Source organism: Amblyomma mixtum, chromosome 5, assembly GCF_055824585.1.
Source record: "Amblyomma mixtum isolate Tamu chromosome 5, ASM5582458v1, whole genome shotgun sequence".
NCBI lineage: Eukaryota > Metazoa > Arthropoda > Arachnida > Ixodida > Ixodidae > Amblyomma > Amblyomma mixtum.
In genome coordinates this window covers 192,948,253-192,969,017 of record NC_143016.1, presented here as the reverse complement: position 1 = coordinate 192,969,017, position 20,765 = coordinate 192,948,253, and the positions used below count along the sequence as shown (strand labels likewise).

At 48.2% G+C, this 20,765-nt stretch overlaps 1 long non-coding RNA gene across 1 annotated transcript in view; it reads right to left on the bottom strand.

The window, feature by feature from the left end:
• LOC149345295 (uncharacterized) overlaps window positions 1-20,765 on the bottom strand; it is a 122,991-nt gene that overhangs the window by 27,601 nt on the left and 74,625 nt on the right. The window contains exon 3 of the long non-coding RNA XR_016283270.1: window positions 6,225-7,259. This is a non-coding gene — a long non-coding RNA (uncharacterized LOC149345295). The remainder of the gene's footprint in view (window positions 1-6,224; window positions 7,260-20,765) is intronic.

Below are 20,765 nucleotides of genomic sequence, written 5' to 3'. Positions count from 1 at the left end.
CCGACAAATAGCTGGACAAACAGTTCGATATATAGCCTATATTTTGCTACATTGATTGAGTAGCGCGTGCCTATCAGAAAGTATCAAATTTTTTTCTTAGAAATTGGGCGACACTTAGGCGAAAAAAAAAATGCGTTGACGCTTCTCTCGGTCACTATTTGTTTTCGACCCCAAAAAAATGGAGGGGACACTTAAGCTCCGCCTTAAGGGTACGACGCGATATGGTTAATGGGTTAGTGCTCATATACGCGGAATTGGTCATTCTCAACTTTACATTCACAGAATCCTGTGAGTCATACCCCTCCTGGCGCGATGCGTCACTGCCCTTGTATGGTAGGTGCTGCCACGTGCGGGGTTGTGTTGCCCAAATTCCTCTTCCGGATGAATCTCTAGCGACCACTCATTAATTAAACTGCCATCTGCCACTGTGGTCAGTTCGGACACAATCCGGTGGGAAGGTGGTGATGGCACCACAAGATCAGGTGACCTAGGTGGTCCAGCTAGTTTGCTCTTCGGCAATTTTTCGCTCACAGCACGAAGACCACACCGACGACGATGACGACTCCAGATGCTCTGCAGAACGAGAGCCTTAACGCTATCGCTTTGAAAATCAGAGGGCGGTTGCGAGTTGTACGAGAACAGTCCAGTGTTAGCTGGTCAGTGATCGCGACGATCCCGTGCTCCAATCACCGTATTGGCCGACGCCGTATTGCCCGTGCTGACCACGCCCGTCAGCGTGCACAACCCTGAATACTCGCCTCGCCGGCCTCCCAGCAAGAGTTTTACAATCTTCGTCACCGCATAGTCGCTCTCCCTCCTGGCTCATTTGTCTTTCTTTGACCCAGATCGGCGCGCCGGCCTCTCGGAAAACCTTTTGTCCCGCTATGTTGGCCAGTACTGTGGCCTGCACCAGGTCACTGCCGTCACTTACGAGATCGTGGACGCCACCTCCCGCCAACCTCAACGTGCGGTTGCCCACGCCCCTCGCCTGAAATCTTACGTCTCACCATGCCCAGCTGGGCCCTCAAGCACACCGTGACGGTGTTTTTCCGGCTGGGGGGTCGTGCAACGAATAACCCCTGGGAAGAGGACGTAGAAAAGTGCCTGGGTGGTGTACACGTTTCGTCTGGTGCTTTGTTCCTGCGACCTGTGCCCGGGCCACCCATACGCCTCACTAGCTTTCAGACAACGTAAAAATATCGAGACATCTTAGAACTGATTCTCTTACCACTCAGCCACCGCACCGGTGACCTGCGGTCGTTGTGGTCTCGCATTCGGAGGTTGCAGGGAGGTTCGGCAGATGCAGTTCTGAAGGTACTGTGGCCGTCGGTCGAGGGTAAATTTTTTTTGCCTGGTGGCGGTGGTGCAGCTTTACCCGTCGCTACCGTGCGGTGAGTTTGCGAGCGCCAACGCCAACGGTGCGAAATAGATGGGAGAGCTAAAAACAGCTAACGCTGTCACGCCTACGTCACCGCATTGAAGGACTAGGGTTTAGCGCATCCGCCTATTATGCAGGAGGTGCTCATAGGGAAATGCTGGACTCTCGGGCGGGAGAGGCGTTTTTGCCAGTAGCTTCCAGGCGTTGCACGAAGCAGACTCAGTCACCGGTGCTACATTTCTGAGGAACGATACAATAACAGCAAGCGCTGTGTAATACATTTCGTAAACAGTTACGGCAGTGGCTTAACGCGGCTTATTCTAGCGTAAAGCTCATTGCGGAAGGGCCTTCAGCTTGCTGTAGACGTCTGCATTAGCTTAGACGACGAATTAGGTTAGACCTGGAGAGGGAACGAAAAAAAATTAGTGAAGCGGAAGCCCAGTAACCGTTCATGATGAAGTTTAGCGCCAAGAACGAGGACAAAGAAGGAGTGAAGACACAACACGAGCGCTCGTGTTGTGTCTTCACTCCTTCTTTGTCCTCGTTTTTGGCGCTAAACTTCATCATGAATAAGATTCAACTCGCCCAACTTTCCACCTTACCAGTAACCGGTTAGCGGTAAGAGCGAAAGCAGAGGTATTCAGGATATTGCTCCAGAAACAGGTATTCGGCTCTACCTGAGGGAGGCGATCTTAGTGTTCGAACAATGAATTATTGCCTCAAAGCTATCATTACAAAGTGAGCAGCAAAAGTAGGCGGTGAGATGGTTTCGTAGGATATAGGCAAGCTATCGCAGGAGAAGAAAAAAGTGAATAAAAAACTCCAAAGACTGAAAGCGACTAAGCCTACGGGCAGAACAGAACGGGCAGTGCTATAAAAGATAATAAATAAGCGCTAGGTAGCGTACATAACCAGTTTAATATGGATTAAAATGGAGCATGCTGTAAAGAACGGACGCAGCCTAAAAGCGGTGAAGAATACACTAGGCATAGGTGAAAACCTGATGTATGCGTTAAGAGACAAAGAGGGCAATAATATTAGCATATGGATAAGATAATTAAAGCAGCTGAATAGTTCTACACAAATCTATACAGTAGCCAATGCATTCAGAACGTTAATAAGAGGGGCAGGAGCGCATAGCAATGGGTCATCCCGTCAGTAACGAAAGAGGAAGTAAAGAAAGCCTTAGAAGCAATGCTAAGGGGGAAACAGCTGGTGATGATTATGTAACAGCAGGTCTGTTGAAGGACGGAGGAGAGATTGTGCTAGAAAGACTATCCACCCTGTACACGAAATGCCTTGTGACCTCGAGCGTACCTGAAGCTTTGGAAGAACATTAGGATTATCTTAATTGATAAGAAAGAAGACGTCAAGGAATTGAAAAATTACAGATCGATAAGCTTAGTGTCTGTTGCCAACAAGGTATTTATTAGGGTAATCGCAAATAGAGCCAGAACAACCTCAGACTTCAATCAACCAAATGATCAGGCAGGCTTTCGCAAAGGATACTCCACAGTATACCACATTCACACTACCAGTCAAGTGATGGCGAAATGCCAAGAATATAACCAGCCCCTATATATATAGCGTTCATTGATTACGAGAAGTCATTTGACGCAGTGGAAAACTCAGCAGTCATGGAGGCATCACGGAATCAGGGCATAGAAGGGTTTTATGTGGAAATACTGGAAAATATCTATAACCACTGCACAGCTACCATAGCCTTTCATAAAGCTAGCAATAAAATTCCAGTAAGGAACGATATCAGGCAGCGAGGCACAGACTCGCTAATGCTATTCGCCGCCTGCTTACAAGAGGTGTTCCGAAGCCTGGATTAGCCACCGTTGGGGACAAGAGATCGCAATGTTAATAGACTGGAAGCGGGCGCAGTAGGTGAGCGAACAAACGTTGGTTAATAGCATCCTTGGTTAATGACATCAGAGGAAGAAATCGGCTTGGGCAGGGTATGTAATGCGAAGGAAAGGTAAGCGCTGGTCCTTAATGGTAACAGAGTGGATTCTAAGAGAAGGCAAGTATGGCAGAGGGAAGGAGAAAATTGGGTGGGCGGATGAGATTAAGCAGTTTGCGAGGATACGATGCCCGCAGCTGGCATAGGACAGGCTTGATAGACATGGCAGAGGCCTTTGCCCTCACTGAGTGTAGTCAGGCTGATGATGATAACTTGTTCAATGTTCTGCGTGGTGATTGTGGGCACAAGTAACGAGGAAGCGGCAAAACATTTTGCAGTTCTTCTTCGGGTGGCAGCTATGATTTTTCTCGCTGCGCTCTTTCTTGTCAGTGCACGTTAAAGAACCCCAGGTGGTTGAAATTTCCGGAGCCCTTCACTACGGCGTCCCTCATAGCCTCAGTCGCTTTGGGACGTTAAACCCCAATAAACCAAACCAATCTTTCTTGTACAGAGAAGCCCTGGAAACGTCATTTTTCACGTCGCCAAGATGTGGACGGCGCGTTCATTTTAGCAAGAAAACAATACGTTTCTTTGCCATCTCCACTTGGAACAACTTGCACCCTAAACTGAAGTCACCGATGTCATTGTACAGGCTAAAAAAAATGTTGAAACACCAAATGTTTGAATCTTTAGATATTTAATATGTTTTTGGCTTTAGAAAATTTATATCACATTAATCTGGAAAATTGCAGCGCAGTATGCAGAACCAACTGGCCAGTCACTATGTTTTAAGCACATTCATCTGCTGTACATGTATTTGTATTTTGTTGTTTCTGTCCTTTCTTTTTTCATCTCGGATTGCTGTGCATGCGCTGGTATACTATACTCTGTCCATGTTGCCATAGGAGGCCATATTTGCATTTTCGACTTTTGGGCCTCCTGCTGTACATATCTCCTATAACCATATACTGTACGGCACATATGAAATAAAAAAAAATTGAAATGTTAAAAAGAATGACGCCGCTTCCGGCGTTCTACGCTCCGCAAATCTCCTCCCTGAGCGCAAAGAAGGCGGAGAGGTGCGCAAGCTGTAGCCTTGTGCTCATGTTGGAACTAGCCGGCAAACTAGCCGTTAACAGCCTAGCCCCGCAAACCTTCATTCTGAGCCACAGGCACGTGAGGTGCGTCGTGCTCTGTGCGACGCACCTCTATTGGCAATCGTGGTTGGCTTTCCTATGACATATTTTGCCTTTAATGTGCAGTTCTCCGGATGCTTTTGGTACAGTTAGGGGCACGTAGCTAAAGTTCGCAACGCATCAATGCAATAAGCCAAACACCACGTCACACAGCTTCATGCGATACGTGAGTAGGAAAGAAGGCAAAATGCAGCTGTTATTGAAAGTCTTGCCACCATAAAACAAAGCGCAATATCTAATATAAAGGGGCTTTTTTTAGCTGTGGTGTGAAGTTCTGCATACTTGAACGAAAAAAGTATTTACAGTTACAAGCCGTTCAACGAACTAGCGCAGATTAAATGGGTTCTCATATTCCTCAGCGAAGTTAGCAAGATAGGTGTAGCATATCCAATGAAGGGCGCATGCAACGCGTAGTATAATTTTGTGGTTTAGAGGAGAGACTACAACTGGGACTGACATTTGTGATCAATAAGTATACAACTGGCAACACAGAGGAATTCCACATCGACGATAGGGTGCAAGTTATGGTAATACAGATTAAAAAGATGTCCAACTTAAAGGTGGTACACGCCTCTAAACTAACAACCAGTCATGGTGATGAGATAGTCGGGAGCTTCTTTCTGACGTGGTATTGGGAATGAATAAAATAAAGACTTAGTACACAGTGCTTATGGGCGAATTCAAACCCAATGAATCCAAGAAGCAGGCAGGAGGCCAGAAGGTGGGTGACTGTGGCTTGGGTTCTAGGAATATGGGGGGGGGGGGGGGGTCGGGTAATTAGTAGAGCTCACAGAAGAAAATGCCTAACGGATCATGAGTACCTTCTTTCGCAAACGGGGGAACTGGAAGTGGACATGGAAGGAACAGCAAAAATGAAGGAATTTAATATACAGTATAATAGATCCAAAATTGTACCCGCCTCCTGGTATTGTGGTCTATTAGAAGATGCAAGGTGAGATGTCGAGACCATAGGAGGATGAGGTCTCTAAATTAGCTACGACTTTAGGACGGAACGGAGGAAACTAGTAAGGAAGACGTCCATTGACGAGTGGTGGTAACAAGAAAATTGGACTACACAGTTAACAGGGCGAGTTAATAACATCCTACTCGAAATCAAGCAGAGGAAATAGACATGGCAGCGATGGATAATCGATGGTTGTACAGGGTAACGGAGTGGATTCCAAAAGAAGGCAATCGTATCAGGGGACGGTACAAAGTCAGATGGGCCGATGAGATCAGGAAGTTTTCGGATATAAGTTGGCCTGAGCTGGCTGAGAAGAAGGTAATTAGATATATAGGAATGAGGCAGTGTATCTGCGGTGGGCGTAGTCGGTCTGAAGATGATGATGACAAGTAACCAAAAAGTACTCTACTTCACTCCCTGGTTTTTTCTATGCAGTCGGATTATCCTGCGCTAGTGTTTGCTTTTTAGAGGCATAAAAAAACTGCTGCATTGTTCCGTATTGTGTCATCTTCTCAAGAGTTGCACATCCTGTGCACCTGCGCAGAGCTTCAACCCTCTGAATCTTTCCAATAGCCGTCATCCCATCGGACACAAATCTGGCGGCTGCATACAAATCCACAAAAAGCTTTCTGGTCCACTTATCTGACGTGCTGCGGGCATGTGCAAGTGAGTGAGGGCTATACAAGCCGTCAGAAATTTTTCCAAGAATTACACCTTGGAGTGTCATGCGGTGTACTTGGACAACTTTTTACAGCAGTGCTTTCTCAATATTCTTACCTGAGCCAACATTTGTTGTACCACGGAGGTCATCTTGGATGGTGGGCAGAGGGAGCGCACGGACAGTAAAGGTCGCAGTGCCTGTGTCCACGTATGGTCCCAGCGGAAAATACGGCGGAGTAATGCTGCTTTGTATAGGTTCCTCTGCGACTGCTTGAGCGGGACGGGTACTCTCTGATATGAGCGTCTTGTCAGTGTCCACTTTCGGTGGCGCCGTTGTTGACATTCCTTCTTTTCTATAGTGGGTAACCTGTTCATATCTCTCAGTTTTTGAAAGGAAGAGAACGTCATCGCCTTTGTCCAGCGTTGTGGTTCCTTCCTCTGCAGGACGCTTCGCGGGGCTGCTCGAGACGGGCGCCTGCTGTACTTGTAGCCTTGGAGGGGCAGTGAGGAATCTGCCGGGCTGTTTCGTTGAAAGCTTTCTCGGGAAGGGGTCCACCGCGGTGCTCCTACGGGAGCACTTTTTTCGTGTAGATTTAAAATTGGTCGGAGTCCGAGAGAAGGGAAACATTCCTAGCGATGCTCTCCCTAGTGGCCGCTCTTTGAAGGAGGTGCTGCCGCTCTGTCGTGGGTACTGTGTTGTCGGGGGTGACGCCCTCGGAACTCCCTTTCTTTGCGCAGGTGAAGTACCCTTACGTGAGTCGCTAGACCCATTCGGTGATATCTGCGATTGCTCTCTAGCCTCCTTGCCACCTTCGATGACTGGACGAGCACTTTCCCGGTGACAACTGATACATGTTGCAGGGGCTATCAGCGCATCTTCGGAGGGCACTCTGGGAATTTTCTGCCCTCGCTGCTTATGGAGAAAGCTGCGGCGGTCTTTCTCATTAACTCGACGTGCGAACTTCAGACTGAAGTAATCCCTGTTCCTTTTCTTGCCTCTCTTCGGACGGCTCTCATATGGCTCGCTACTCGCCGTTTCCAAATTCCTCCGCGGAATAAGTGGAGGTCCTGGGCCGGAAAGGGATGAGCTTACGGAACGGCGGGTGTATCTTGAATGTGTGCCTTGTGGTAGGAGGTGTTTTCGAGCTCCACCTGCGAAAGAATGCAAACTTTATTTAGGACTAATGCCACATTACCTTTATGTTATGCCTCTGAAAAGCTGCGCGGCTGAACGCTGAAAGGATATGCAACTTCGCTCTTTTAAAAGCCGAAAGCCATCGCTAAGTTCAGCCATAGAATTTATGCTAATTTGATGTAAATATCTCTAGTTCCTGCTCAGTTTGAAGCGTCGTTTGTTATATTTCTGCGAAACATTGCGTTTTTTTGTTTATTGCTGCTGTTTTTTTCTTTACCTCCGGTGGCGCGCGCAGTTAGCAATCTGCCGCATGAGGCGCAACGAGAGAGCGAAGAAGCAATGACGATCATCTGCCGCCGCATAGGTGCTCGTTTTTTTTGTTGTTGCGAAAGCAACACTACGCGAGTCGCCGAGCCATTTCGCGGAGTCGAGGAAAGGCCATACTGCGCATGCGCGAGGAGCAGCGACAGCTGGCGCGCCGTCGGAGCGAAGGTGACTCAGAGGTGCCGCCACCGCGCTAGCCAGCTGCGCATGCGCAGTAGCGGCGCGTAACTAGCGTGCCGGGGCCGCTTCCGCTGCCGTGCGCTCTCCATCGCCTCTCTCTCTCTCTTCGTTTCTTTCGCAATCCTCCAGGTTTAACCAATGCTAAGCCACTCCCAATTTTTCCGTGATGTAGGAACCTCCTCTGAAAACTTCGGTGCCGGCTTTAAATTGGATGCGTCCGAGAGCCACGGTAATTCCGTTTAGAGCGCCTGTTAAGTGGACTTGCTGCCATGCTTAAGGGAAATAAATAGCGCACAAGAGAAGACGGGGCAAGCGAGGAGACACAGACAAGCGCTAACTTTCAACAGACGGTTTATTGCAAAATCGGGAGCATATATACACATGTCCAGATAGGCAACATAGAACATGATCGAAGATGACGTCAACAAGACACACACCCCCTCGACAGCCATCTGCTTATCGTGCCAGATATGCAAGCTCTTTTTTCGACAAATTAACGGAAGGTTCGCTGACACAATCCGGTCCAAAGCGCACGATGTTCGACGCTTCAACAATCTCCCTGGTAAGTTGGTCGCGGTGATGATACAAGATCACAGTATCTTCAAAAATTGGACGGCAAGGAGGGTCACAGTCACATGTCTTACAATGCAAAGCCAAATGCCCGTCGACACCACCTCTGACTTTCTTCGCGTGCTCTTTTAGGCGTACGTTGAGGCATCTGCCCGTTTGCCCGATGTAGAATCTACCGCAGGACAAGGGGATCTTGTAGACTACCCCCAGCCGGCAATGGACGTAGGTCTGCCTATGTCTGATATTACAGTCGGGTCTACGCATTTTGATCCGGCAACTCAATCTGCACAATCTCCCCAGCCTCTCAGGAGCCGTGAACACGACCTTCACATGAGACCGTTGACCCACCTTCTTGAGGTTGTGTGATACCTTATGCATGTAAGGTATCACCGCCAACTTTTCTTTCTCTCTTCTATCCTTTTTCATTGTCGGCTGGGGGTAGTCTACAAGATCCCCTTGTCCTGCGGTAGATTCTACATCGGGCAAACGGGCAGATGCCTCGACGTACGCCTAAAAGAGCACGCGAAGAAAGTCAGAGGTGGTGTCGACGGGCATCTGGCATTGCATTGTAAGACATGTGACTGTGACCCTCCTTGCCGTCCAATTTTTGAAGATACTGTGATCTTGTATCATCACCGCGACCAACTTACCAGGGAGATTGTTGAAGCGTCGAACATCGTGCGCTTTGGACCGGATTGTGTCAGCGAACCTTCCGTTAATTTGTCGAAAAAAGAGCTTGCATATCTGGCACGATAAGCAGATGGCTGTCGAGGGGGTGTGTGTCTTGTTCATGTTATCTTCGATGATGTTCTTTGTTGCCTATCGGGACATGTGTATATATGCTTCCGATTTTGCAATAAACCGTCTGTTGAAAGTTAGCGCTTGTCTGTGTCTCCTCGCTTGTCCCGTCTTCTCTTGTGCGCTATTTATTTCCCTTAAGTATGTCATACCAACATGCCCAAGCCTCGTCTCTTCTGAATTGCTGCCATGGCCCCTCAACTGTGTTTTCACTGAGTTGAACCCTGCCACCTATTTCGATGCCGTCCGTAGAGAAGGAAGTAGTACTTTCTTGGGTTATCTATTGAGACTCCGCGTTTTTATACGGCTGCTCTGCGCATGCGCGCTTCTCCCCCTCAAACTGCACTGTCTGAAAACAAGTCGTCCGCTCCTACTGCGCATGCGCAGCTCATGTTTGCGGCAGGCGCTATCGACTGTTGGCAGCAGCTGCCAAGCACACATGCGTGGGGGGACAGGATCGCGCGTGCTTCTCCCACATGCGTTGTTTTGCAACCAGTTTTTGCCCACTCCCCACTCATGAAAAAGGACAATTTCCGGCCACTCCAAGGCCGACGGCTCCGGACGATCGATGACTCTTTTGCGCCAAAAGCAGTACGTGTCCAGACCTCCGTCGTGGTACCCATCGCCATCTACCTTGCACTTCGTGTCACCGCGCAGCAGCGCGATTAAAGTGTGGCCAGTATGTGGGCCACTTTTACGCGAGTATAGCAAGCAAAGAACCCGACATCAAAAGTCTTGGTCAGGGATCTCATGCATAAAGTTCTAAATTCATTCTAGCGAAGAAAGATTTTTTTTTACGACCTAATGAGCAGTCCTCTAAAAAATCTTAATGCTCGCAAATGCAAAATGTTCTAGAGGGTCACTTAATATAGGCCTCAAGCCAGCAAACTAGACACGGAAAGCTTCCAGGGTAGGCATGTACTACAACTTTGCAGGAAGCTTAAGTTTAAAAGGGATGCTTTAGACAGCATTGAGGCAGGGTAGTTGATTCGGTAGCATTTAGAAATACACAGCGCGATCCAAGGCAAAAGTTTATATCAGAAAAAAGAGAACACAAACAAGAATGCTCTTCATAGTATATACTAGACTTTGTTTTCCTTCTTCTGTATTTTTCTATTTTGGCAGCAACCGTGTACACAATTTCAATGAACTAAAATTTTGAGCCCTTCACCACATCTGGTGAAGCTAATCCTCTAGCCATGCGATTAACACGAGACTACAATGGACTCGATGTAAGTATACCAGCATATTTCGCCCAGTGCATCCTTCAAGAACCCCAGGTACGCATACCGCCGCCGTCGGAAAGCGAAGCAGGAAAAAGCGGTTACCGTGGTGAGCTACTCCAATAAGTGAAAGTTCCTTCCCGTGCTTACCGCAGTTGCGATGAGCGCCTTCGCCGAATGCTACTTGATTATGACCACGCAAGGCCGGTCTGTTTCGTTCGAATGAGAGGGCGGGGATGGCGCGGAGACGACGTGGCCCAAAGCAATAACTGGAAGCGGCCAAATATGTCGCACGTATATTTCCGATGTCTCCAGTACATAAACCACGGCCAGGAACCAAGCAGCACTTGCACTGGAATATCTTTAAGCCGGCTCCTTCGCTGGGTTTCGAACGCGCGCGCAGTCGAGCAGGCCAGCGGCACGAGCGAAGCTGCGGAGAAAAGTAAGAGCGCGCTCGGACAACATGGCGCCGAGCTCGTTTCCGGCTTCAAAAACTGGGACGTGACAGCCTTTCTTCTAAATTTCCCTTCCTGCATGACGCTACAAAACCCCAGGTCGTCGAAATTTCCGGAGCGCTTGACTACAGGGCTCTCACAGCGTGAGTCATTTTGGGACGTTAAACCCCGATAAACTGAACTGTTTCTATGAGGGGGGAGGAAGGGCGGCTGTCCCAGTCGCAGTTCTCCCCGCAGGGATCTGAGGCGTGAAACTTCGAGCACTCACTTTTCACATGTCATTCAAATCTGAGCCGCCCATCCGAAATTTTTTGTGGCACTGGTGGAGTACTGGTTGGTTGTACTTGGCCCTTATTGGGCTAGCCGGCATGAGCCCGCTCTTGTTGCGTTCAGAAAAGTTTATTTTAAAACGGAGATGGCTGCGCAGTGTGAACGGTTCTTGCATCTATTTCGAACTATAATGATTCAAGTGCGAGAATCATAGGTAGTCCGGTCTTTTCTGGTCAGATGGCACAGGTGATCCTGCGTATTGTCTGGCCATTTTGACGAGTGCAAGTCAAAAACAAGTAATCTTTAAAAATTAAATGAACAGGCTAAAAAAGAGCAGCGCACCCATTACGCTGAAGGCACGGAAGTGTGTTCAGCCCCACTACGGCTGATTTGGTTTCGCGCGTTCCTTTTTCTCCCCGAAAGAACCCGCAATACGGTACATTTTGACATAATGATTAGAACATATATATATAGCTTTGTGTATCTTCTTTCTACTTGATTTGTATCTCGGTTGATTATAAATGCGTTTCCTGTACATAAAAATTTTGAGCAGTTTCTTTTGTCCAATAATGTCGAGTGATAATAGAGGCATAACATCATGCAAATGTCAATGTATATATTTTGTGGCTGTATTTTCTTTTGTGCTTGTGAGTGCGCTCTTCCACTGCTGTTGTGATTAGCTGCCAGGCGATACCGCCGGCAGAGGGCGCAGGGTGGCCCTCAAGCTGCACCAACGCCGCTTTTTGCCTTGCGTCCTCTCTCCTCTGTTATTAATGTAACCTTGTGAGAGTTAATAAAGATGTATGTATGTATGTAAAAAAAACATCTGCCCTCGTGTACCCCATAAGGAAGCGATGTGGGAAGCATGCGGGCACGCCCCCTTTCCACCCCTTCCGCGGCCCATGCAAGCCTAAAGACGGTTTTGTGCAAGCAGCCCCATTTTGTATACCTTAGGTTTTTTTCCCCTCATAAAGCCCATGTTTACGTTGCATCTGTGCTCAAGTACCAAACAAAGGTGCGATGTTGGCCGGATATAAGAATTTGGGCTCAGTAAGCCCTTGCAACGCCTATATGGGACCACCTCAGGATGAACAGAACCAAGCGCAATTTAGACTTAACCACTTGTTTCTCACAGGGGGGTGACGTAGGTATTACAGGGGTTGTCGCCACCCCACTTGCGCATGTGGGACCCACAAAGGTCCGACATTGGGTGCTACTAGGGCACAGCTCTCGTGACTCCCAGATACTAAGCCATGCTGAACGCTATGGAAATATAATATTGGCGCCATTGAAGCGTGACATCAAAAATTACGGCCGTGCCTATCTGTTATGCGATGACTGTGCGTCAACAATAGGTCTTCTCCCTGCTCGCAATTCTTCTCCTCTACTTCTCTTCCCTTCAGACATATATCTTGTATTTTGCCACGTTTGTTTGTTCATCAAAGGCTCTTTGCTCAAAGATGCTCAGCAAATTGCTCAGCATCTTTGTCTGATATGTCGTAGTCATTTTTGTTTCTACTGCGTCATTAATGGTCATTATCGGTTAATATCACTTTCACCACACTAACAAAACGAACAAGGGAGGGGTAAGCATCACAGTACTTTTCAGCGTTTCGACAGGAGGATTCGTCTTCGCCTGGGCAAATCGTTCATCATTGGTAGGGTTTAAATAGGGTTATCCCCGTAAGGAGGAAGGCCCGGTGAGTGGGAGCAGGGCGGTGAAATAGGAACGGTGTTAGAATGGCGAGAGTGGACCTTGTCCAGGCATGATGGCTCGAGACGAAGACAAGTCTTGTCGAAACGTTCACAAGCGCCCTGAGGTTTTCCCCTTCCTTGTTCACTTTTTATTTTCAAGAAACCATCTGCGAACCCTCTTTCCAGCATGGACTCCCGTGCCAGCCAATTTGCTGTCTCTCGCCATTCACCCCTTCCAGTGGAGAGGAGGAGTACCCCTCTCCACTTTCACCTGCAAACCTTTGGAGGTGGCAAGCGTACACAACACTACGCCGCCGGGAACTTTTTTTAGGAGTATTCTAAACCTAACGAATCAGAAGAAGCAGGATATTAAAATATGTGCTGTCTTCAAACTGTCCTCCTGGGCTGCCCAAAACTGGCAATCAGCATTCTCTAGAGTTAGAGGCTGGGCAGACACACGTCCCCTCCGTGACCTGACTGTTCTGCAAGAAGTATCTTACTTGATATCTGTTCCTCGAGGTTCCTTGTCCGTAATACTTCAACAAGATCATGAAATTTTATCCCTCATAATGAATAAAAATGAAAATATAAACCTGATTATAATGCAGAGGTGACTATCTCAAGTTGCTAATTGCGCCTGGGTGGCTTTTAAATGGTCATTACGACGAGACGGTATTCTACAGTTCTTCGGCAGGCAATTTTCAGAGTACACATTTTAGCGACCATAACAAATGGAAGAACTTCAAAATGTGTCAGCAATACACGAAAAAACGCGGTTCAATAAAGAGGTAATATTAAGTAAATGGAAGCTTTGATCGAGTGCGCAACTTTGGTTCTGTACCGGGCTCCGATGTCTTGTGGGAGAGAGTACAAGAACGACAGGCACGTGTGTAAACGCACACAGCAAAAAGCGCGAGGCGTCCCACGACGCTAGCCAGGGAGGTCGTTTGGTGGGGACCCTTTCAGGCCCAGTAACTCCAATCGGAATCACCAAATTTAGGAGCAGCCAGTCTTGAAATGAGAGAAAACGTATTACTGCTTTCGCAGGAGCTGCGACATTCAGCAATTCATTGACAGGAACTAGCAGCCTTCCACTTTACTCCTAAAAAGTAAATTCTTACTGCAAACCCTACTGACAAGTGGTAAAAGATTTGACGACTACAGCGCGGTCGGAACACGAGCAAGAAAGATTGACACAAACCAAAAAGATGTGTATGTGTCAGTCTTTCTTTGACCAAATATTTAGGGGAATCCCCCAAGGTGGAGTAGATTTGTAATAAGGGAGTAATTTACTCATTGGCGTCCACCCGAGCGCAGCCATACGGCCACAAAGGAAAGCTATACAGCTTTCACAGAAACTTCGTAGTGAAAGAAAAGTTCGTCCTGGTCCGGGGTTCGAACCCGGGACCACCGCTACACCGGAGCAGTCGCTCTACCAATTGAGCTAACCGGGACGGCAAGCTTATGGTAGGGCGAGAGCGAATTGACCTATAACTCGAAGTGGGAACAGTGTTTGACCAAATATTTAGGGGAATCCCCCAAGGTGGAGTAGATTTGTAATAAGGGAGTAATTACTCATTGACGTCCACCTGAGCGCAGCCATACGGCCACAAAGGAAAGCTATACAGCTTTCACAGAAACTTCGTAGTTAAAGAAAAATTCGTCCTGGTCCGGGGTTCGAACCCGGGACCACCGCTACACCGAAACAGTCGCTCTACCAATTGAGCTAACCGGGACGGCAAGCTTATGGTAGTCAGTCTTTCTTGTTCGGGTTCCGACCGCGCTGTAGTCGTCAATATGTGTAACCAACAATAAACCACCACATGTTATGTCAAAATATTTCGCAAAAAAAACAATGATTCAAAACTGAGCCACTGCGACCTGGAGCCTCTGTATGTAGAATATAGAGAGGGCATGGCGACTGGCCTGCGGGCAGCATGACATGGAAGATACGTGGTGTGGGTGCGCAGATGTAGGGTTCCTGATGTAGCTAAGAGTAAAAGTGCTCACGAAACAAATATAAACAAGCAAAGTGCCGACGATGAGCAACGGTAGGTAGGCTGGGTTGCGATTTTAAAGACGATATGCTGATATCAAAAGAGTACGAGGAATGGATGAATCTAGTTGCTTGGTTTTGAACTGCTTCAATAAGTTATTGAGATATGCTTGTTTCGGCGATCAGATAGAAGATGCGTATTCTAATTTTGATCTAACTAGGGGTTTCAATGCGAGGATATTCACATGGTAAGGGGCAGTGCGGAGATGACGCTTTAAAAGTGTTTTGTTGGCGGATGACGCAATGTTTCAAATGTGCGTATTCGACGTTAAGGTCATAGCAAGGATGAACACCAAGATATTTGTATGATTGGACAAGGCCGACAGGAACGTTAGATATGCAACTGTGGAACAGGAAAGGGTAATGGCTACGGTGGAAAGGCATATATTTGCATTTACTTGTGTCATGTGTCGTTAGCCAGTCATTGCACCAGTTTTGTACTTAGGTTATTTTGAAGAGATTGTTGGTAAAAGGCGTTAGTCACTGTTTCGTAAATAAATCAATCGTCTTCAGAAATCCAATTATGGCAACCTGATTTATAGGTCGTTAATATGAATTGAAAACAGGAGTGGCCCGAGGACGGGTCCTTGGGGCATGCCTGAGGAGACTGGTAATAAGTTAGACATTCGTTTGCTGACTGCGACTGCTTGAGAGCGGTGAGTTAAGAGCTCTTTTATCCATGTTAGTTTGTCGGTATGAAAGTTTAAGCGGGAAAGTTTCAAAACAATTCGCTATGAGGTACATGTGTCAAATGCCTTAGCAAAGTCGAGGAAAATTGCGCCAGTTTGGTGGTTAGCATCAAGACTGGCTTGCACGTGTTGAACACAAAAAGCCAGTTAACATTCAAAGGAGTATCTCTTGCGAGTTCCGTGCTGCAAAGAGTGACGGAAACTGTTTAAATCCAAAAACTGCACGGTTAAAGAGTAAATGACTTGTTACATGAGATTTCGAGGTATGCTGGTGAGTGATATGGGTCGGTAATTAAGTGGTGAATCTTTGTTATCCGAGTTGTGGATCGGAACGACATTCCCCGCTTTCCACTCTTGGGCTATCACACCTCTAGAAAGATATTGAGAGAACATCAAGCATAAGAACTTCCAGAAGTGTGATTAATGTTTTTTAGTACCTTTTTACTGATTTCGTCAAAGCCGTTAACAGTTTTATTTTGTCTATGAGACATGATATGCCGGTTTCAGAGAAAGTAACGGCTGGCGTAACCTCATTTCTACCGCAATGGCTTATTACAACCTTGGCCTGATCACAAACCCCACCGTACCTACTCGCATTGGCACAAGTGTCACCCGCGATACCACACTCGATCTCACATGGGCCACACCGAACATAATCGCTAAATCTCACACGGTGCTCCAAGACAGACTTGCGAGTGACCACTTTCCAGTCTCCACTATTATTGCTTATGATTCCAAGATTTTCAACCCTCGTTCGCAGCTTCTCACTGACTGGCATAAATTGCGCCCATACCTGGCAGCTGATTCTACAGAACCCCGTACTGTCACTGACTGTACAGACCGTCTGGTGAAGGCCATCCAGGCGAACAGCAAAAGCATTAAAAATTTCTTACAGCACCGCAGGTTGATCCGCATCTGGCTCATCAATGGAAGGCCCGACATGGACTTCTTCAGCGACACAACCGTAAATTGAGACTCAGCATAGCCGCTCTCACTCGCGAGGCAGAAGAATACGCGAACACGCTAGCCCGCGCAAACTGGGCAACCTTTTGTAACGACCTCAAGGGTACATTAAGCACTAAACGCACGTGGTCCCTCCTACGCGCTCCCTTAGATCAAACAACCACTACATCTCAGACACAAGTAAACACACGTCGTCTAATACCACTAGAGCTCCAAAAGGGCACCTACGTAATTGGCCAACTACGGGACACTTATATACCCACATCCCTTCAGTCAGCAGATCTACCCAATCTACCTCCACCTAACTCAAAACTTGATGCCGACATCACCTTAAACGAAGTCCGCCGAGCACTCATTAGTATTCGCCGCTCTACGGCGCCGGGGCCGGATGGCATAACGTACAAGGCACTACTCAAACTGGATGAAGTGTCCCTCCAGGAACTCACGGAGCTCTTTAATAACCACTCTTAAAGGGATACTGAGGCGGTTTTCGAATCAGCTAACCTTCTAGGGTTTTGAAGTAGTGTCATTGCTGATCACGTATGTGAAATTATTTTTTTCGATTTTGGCTAAAACAGTGGCGCAATCACCAATTAAAAATGCGATGTTTAAATTTCCCGCGCCCCGCGCGAGCGCAGGAGACGGGAAAAGCGGAGAGGGAAACCTCGTCCATGTCGGCCAGCGTGACGTCATGTTGAGGAGCCGTGGATGCTTCGGCGCACCCGAGCGCGCTTTCAGCGCGCGTTGTTTCTCGTGCTGCATGCGTTGTTCCTCGTACTGCGTGCGTTGTGACGTACAAAGCGTGTCAGCCGACCTTGAGAATCAGATTCAACAGGTACTACTCTGCGTTCGTGTCCACGAACAACTACGGCCGCGACTGTGTCGTCTTCCACTGTTTTCCGCAAGATCACAAGCTCGCAGCGCAACCGTTCGCTGCTGTGACGAAGAATTCAAGCCAACTAAAGTAAGCTTACTCTGCTCGAAACACTTTCGTAAGAGCGGCTACAGGCAGAGCTTGTCCTAGTGTGATCTCTGGAGATTTCTGTCGAAAAGGCGCGGCTGAACCATGACAGAGTTCCATTGATTTCCTCGCTCCGAAGAAGCGCCTCTTTTAAAAGTAGAAACATGCTCACTTAGCCCCTGAAGAAACCTTATAGAGGCTTAAGCATGTGTCGCTCTCCTCAGCTTAGGTGCGGCGAGCCCGCCTGAGACGTGCTCAACAAGGCTCGGTTAGTGATTTTATACTCGGTTCGACGTGTCCAAGCAATCAATCAAGCAAGCAAGCAAGCAAGCAAGCAAGCAGAGCAAAGCACAATAAAGCAAAGCAAGCAAGCATCGAAGCTCTTCATATGCGGCATCTCGTTTAATCCTAGCTAAGCAATTAAAATGAAAGCGTTCGACGTTGATTTCGGATGCAAATTTATGAGAGAAATGAATGCCAACCGAGTTTTTGCAAAAAAACACCGCAACCTTACTCGGTTTCTTCATCAAGTTGTGGCAGCGGGCGAGTTGCAGCTAGCTTGGCTTTTAAACACACATATAGTTGGCAACTACTTCACTGAACCTAAACTGCAAATCTAGGAAGGGCGAACGTTTCCGAGGCAGCGATTAATATTTTCTGGCATCTGCTGAACGCGCCAGGAGTGAAGAGTATTTGTGCGCGTATTTGGCTTGGTTTCCAGCTCACCATGATTGCGTCACTATATATCTTGTGGTCACATGCCTCGCAGTGCTTGGCCACTGCGCTTCGCTAATTTTGACACCAACTTTGTGCTCCTTCATCGTTTCCTTGAAATACTTTCTTGCCCCAACCTGCAACGCCGGGTACTGAGAACAGGATTTTTTGTACACAGTGCTTTGGGCCTTTTCTTTAGGATGAGGGGGGGAAGACAAATAAGTTGTTCTTACTAGAACGTTGCCTTCACGCCTCTTCAGTTTTTTTGCAATTTGTGCTATAACCAGGGAGGCGCCGCTCCCTTTCACATACGGCGATGGAAGTGGATGCTCATGGGCCTCCCTTGGAACCCGGCGGGTCGGCAGCGGCCGCCCAGAGGAAGCGTCTCTACCATCTCAGTGACGCAAGTAACCAGGCCACCGAGGTGTACTCGGCGGCCAGTGAAGACTCTTCGACGGACGATGGGTTCGTACCAGTCATCAGCAAGAAGGCCAAGCGAAGACTGCGCCGACGTGAGGAGTCGTCCTCATCAAGCACGTCTACAGTCATTAAGACGCGAGGTCCCCCGACGCATACCATCTTGTTTGTGCCTGAAACGCCAACCGGGAACCTCAACCACCTGAACAGGCAAGCCACGTCTATGTTCCTTGAGGGCCTCGTGCCTGGGGGATTAAAGACGTGCGAGTCAACCCTTACAAAAACATTATCGCCATTGATGTCACGGAGCGCAGCGCACTGCAAAGTCTGTCCGCCGTTACCAAACTCGGCGACATCAGCGTACGCTCCCATGTCCTCCAAGACAGCGGCACTACAGCAGGCGTCATTTACAACGTCGACATTTCCATCGCTGACGCTGATTTGCCTATTTTAATCAAGCCAGCGTCCAACAGCATCTCTATAATGGCAGTTCAGCGCCTTGGAAGATCTCAGTGCATCAAGCTCACATTCCAGGGCGACTGCATACCGTCGTATGTGAAAGTTGGGCATTTTCGCCACCCAGTTCGACCTTTCGTGCCCAAGCCACTGCAATGTAGAAAGTGCATGAAGATCGGAGACGTGAGTGGCGTCTGCACGAACAACATCGTGTGCTCTAGGTGCTCTGATTCACATTGCGGCGACGTTTGCCGCGCGACTACCCTGAAGTGTGCCAACTGCCGTGGCCCTCACGATTCCTCTTCGAAAGACTGCCCACGCCTCAAGAATGAACGAGCAGTGTTGAAACAAATGGTTCGAGACCATTCCACGCACAGAGAGGCCGCTGCTAAGGTGCGACGACGTCGTTCGCGTCGTCGAAGGTCCTCTAAGAAAGCCGTCACTTTTGACAGAGAGGCCTCTAGCACTGCTGCATCTTGTCCTCCTCCTCCGCCTGCCGTACTACACCAAGGGAGCCCGACAGTTGATGAGGCCCGACTTGCTGCATCGGCCGTTACCTGGCCGTCACTCCCGAAACCTCCCACATCCACTGGGTCAGGAAAGTCAATGCCATCTCCAAGTTCGGCTCCTACTGTTGATCCGGAGAAAGGCCAAGATCTCAGCCGTGGCCAAGAACTACAGGTTATGGCAATGCTGAAGTCCATCCTGAGTGCCATCCGCGCTGTGCTGGCAGGCCTGCGTACGCCAGCGGCACAGAATGCGCTGCAAGTACTAGACGCGCTAACACCAGTCCTAGCGGCGTTACAGTAGCAGGAACAATGGCTCCCCCAGCATTAACATTTCAAAAGCAGCTGAGGAAAGCCTCCATTTTTCAATGGAATGCCCGCGGACTTCAGCCCCGAATTTTAGATATTCGGCAGTATGCTTACGTAAACAATTTCCCCATCCTTATAATTTGTGAGCCTAATGTGCCGAAGATATTGCGACTGTCAGGTTACGAGGCGTTTGCATCTCCCACGCACCGAGGGAACAGTAAAGTCATCATCTACATTCGGCGTGAACTTACATATGTGCTTCATCCAGTTCCCCCTAATAACGACAACCAGTACGTTTGTCTAACAGTGAAAAGCGTAATCTCACGTTTACGCTTGTGGGTGCGTATATGTCTCCATCAAGTCGATTTGACGCCGCACGACTGAGTGACCTGATCGCGGTTACACCCGGCCCTTGGATCGTCATGGGTGACTTTAACGCTCACCACACCATGTGGGGAGGCGTTAGAATGAACATTAGGGGACGGAAACTTGTGTCCTTCGCTTCTGACCATGATCTTCAGCGTTTAAATGACGGCTCCCCAACTTATATTCGGGGGACAACTTACAGTAGCTGCCTTGACTTGGCGTTCGTTTCTCGATGCCTTATCAGCAATGTACGGTGGTTTTCGGATATTGAAACCCGCGGCAGTGACCATATCCCTACATATCTGACCATTACTGGCCTTTCCACATGTACCTCTGCCACACGCATGCGACGCATCGATTGGTCAGTGTTTCAAGCACTTATGGAAGATGCATCAAGAGAAGGTTCATCCGCAAGTTTTGAAGGGAAAGTTAAGGAGGCCATGGAGAACGCGACACGGTTATTCACCCCAATTAAAAAGTACACGGAATTCGATATGGAATTGCAGCGCCTGCGATCACTGCGGCGTAGGGCCGAGCGTAGGTACCGACGCACAAAGTCGAGCCTTGACCT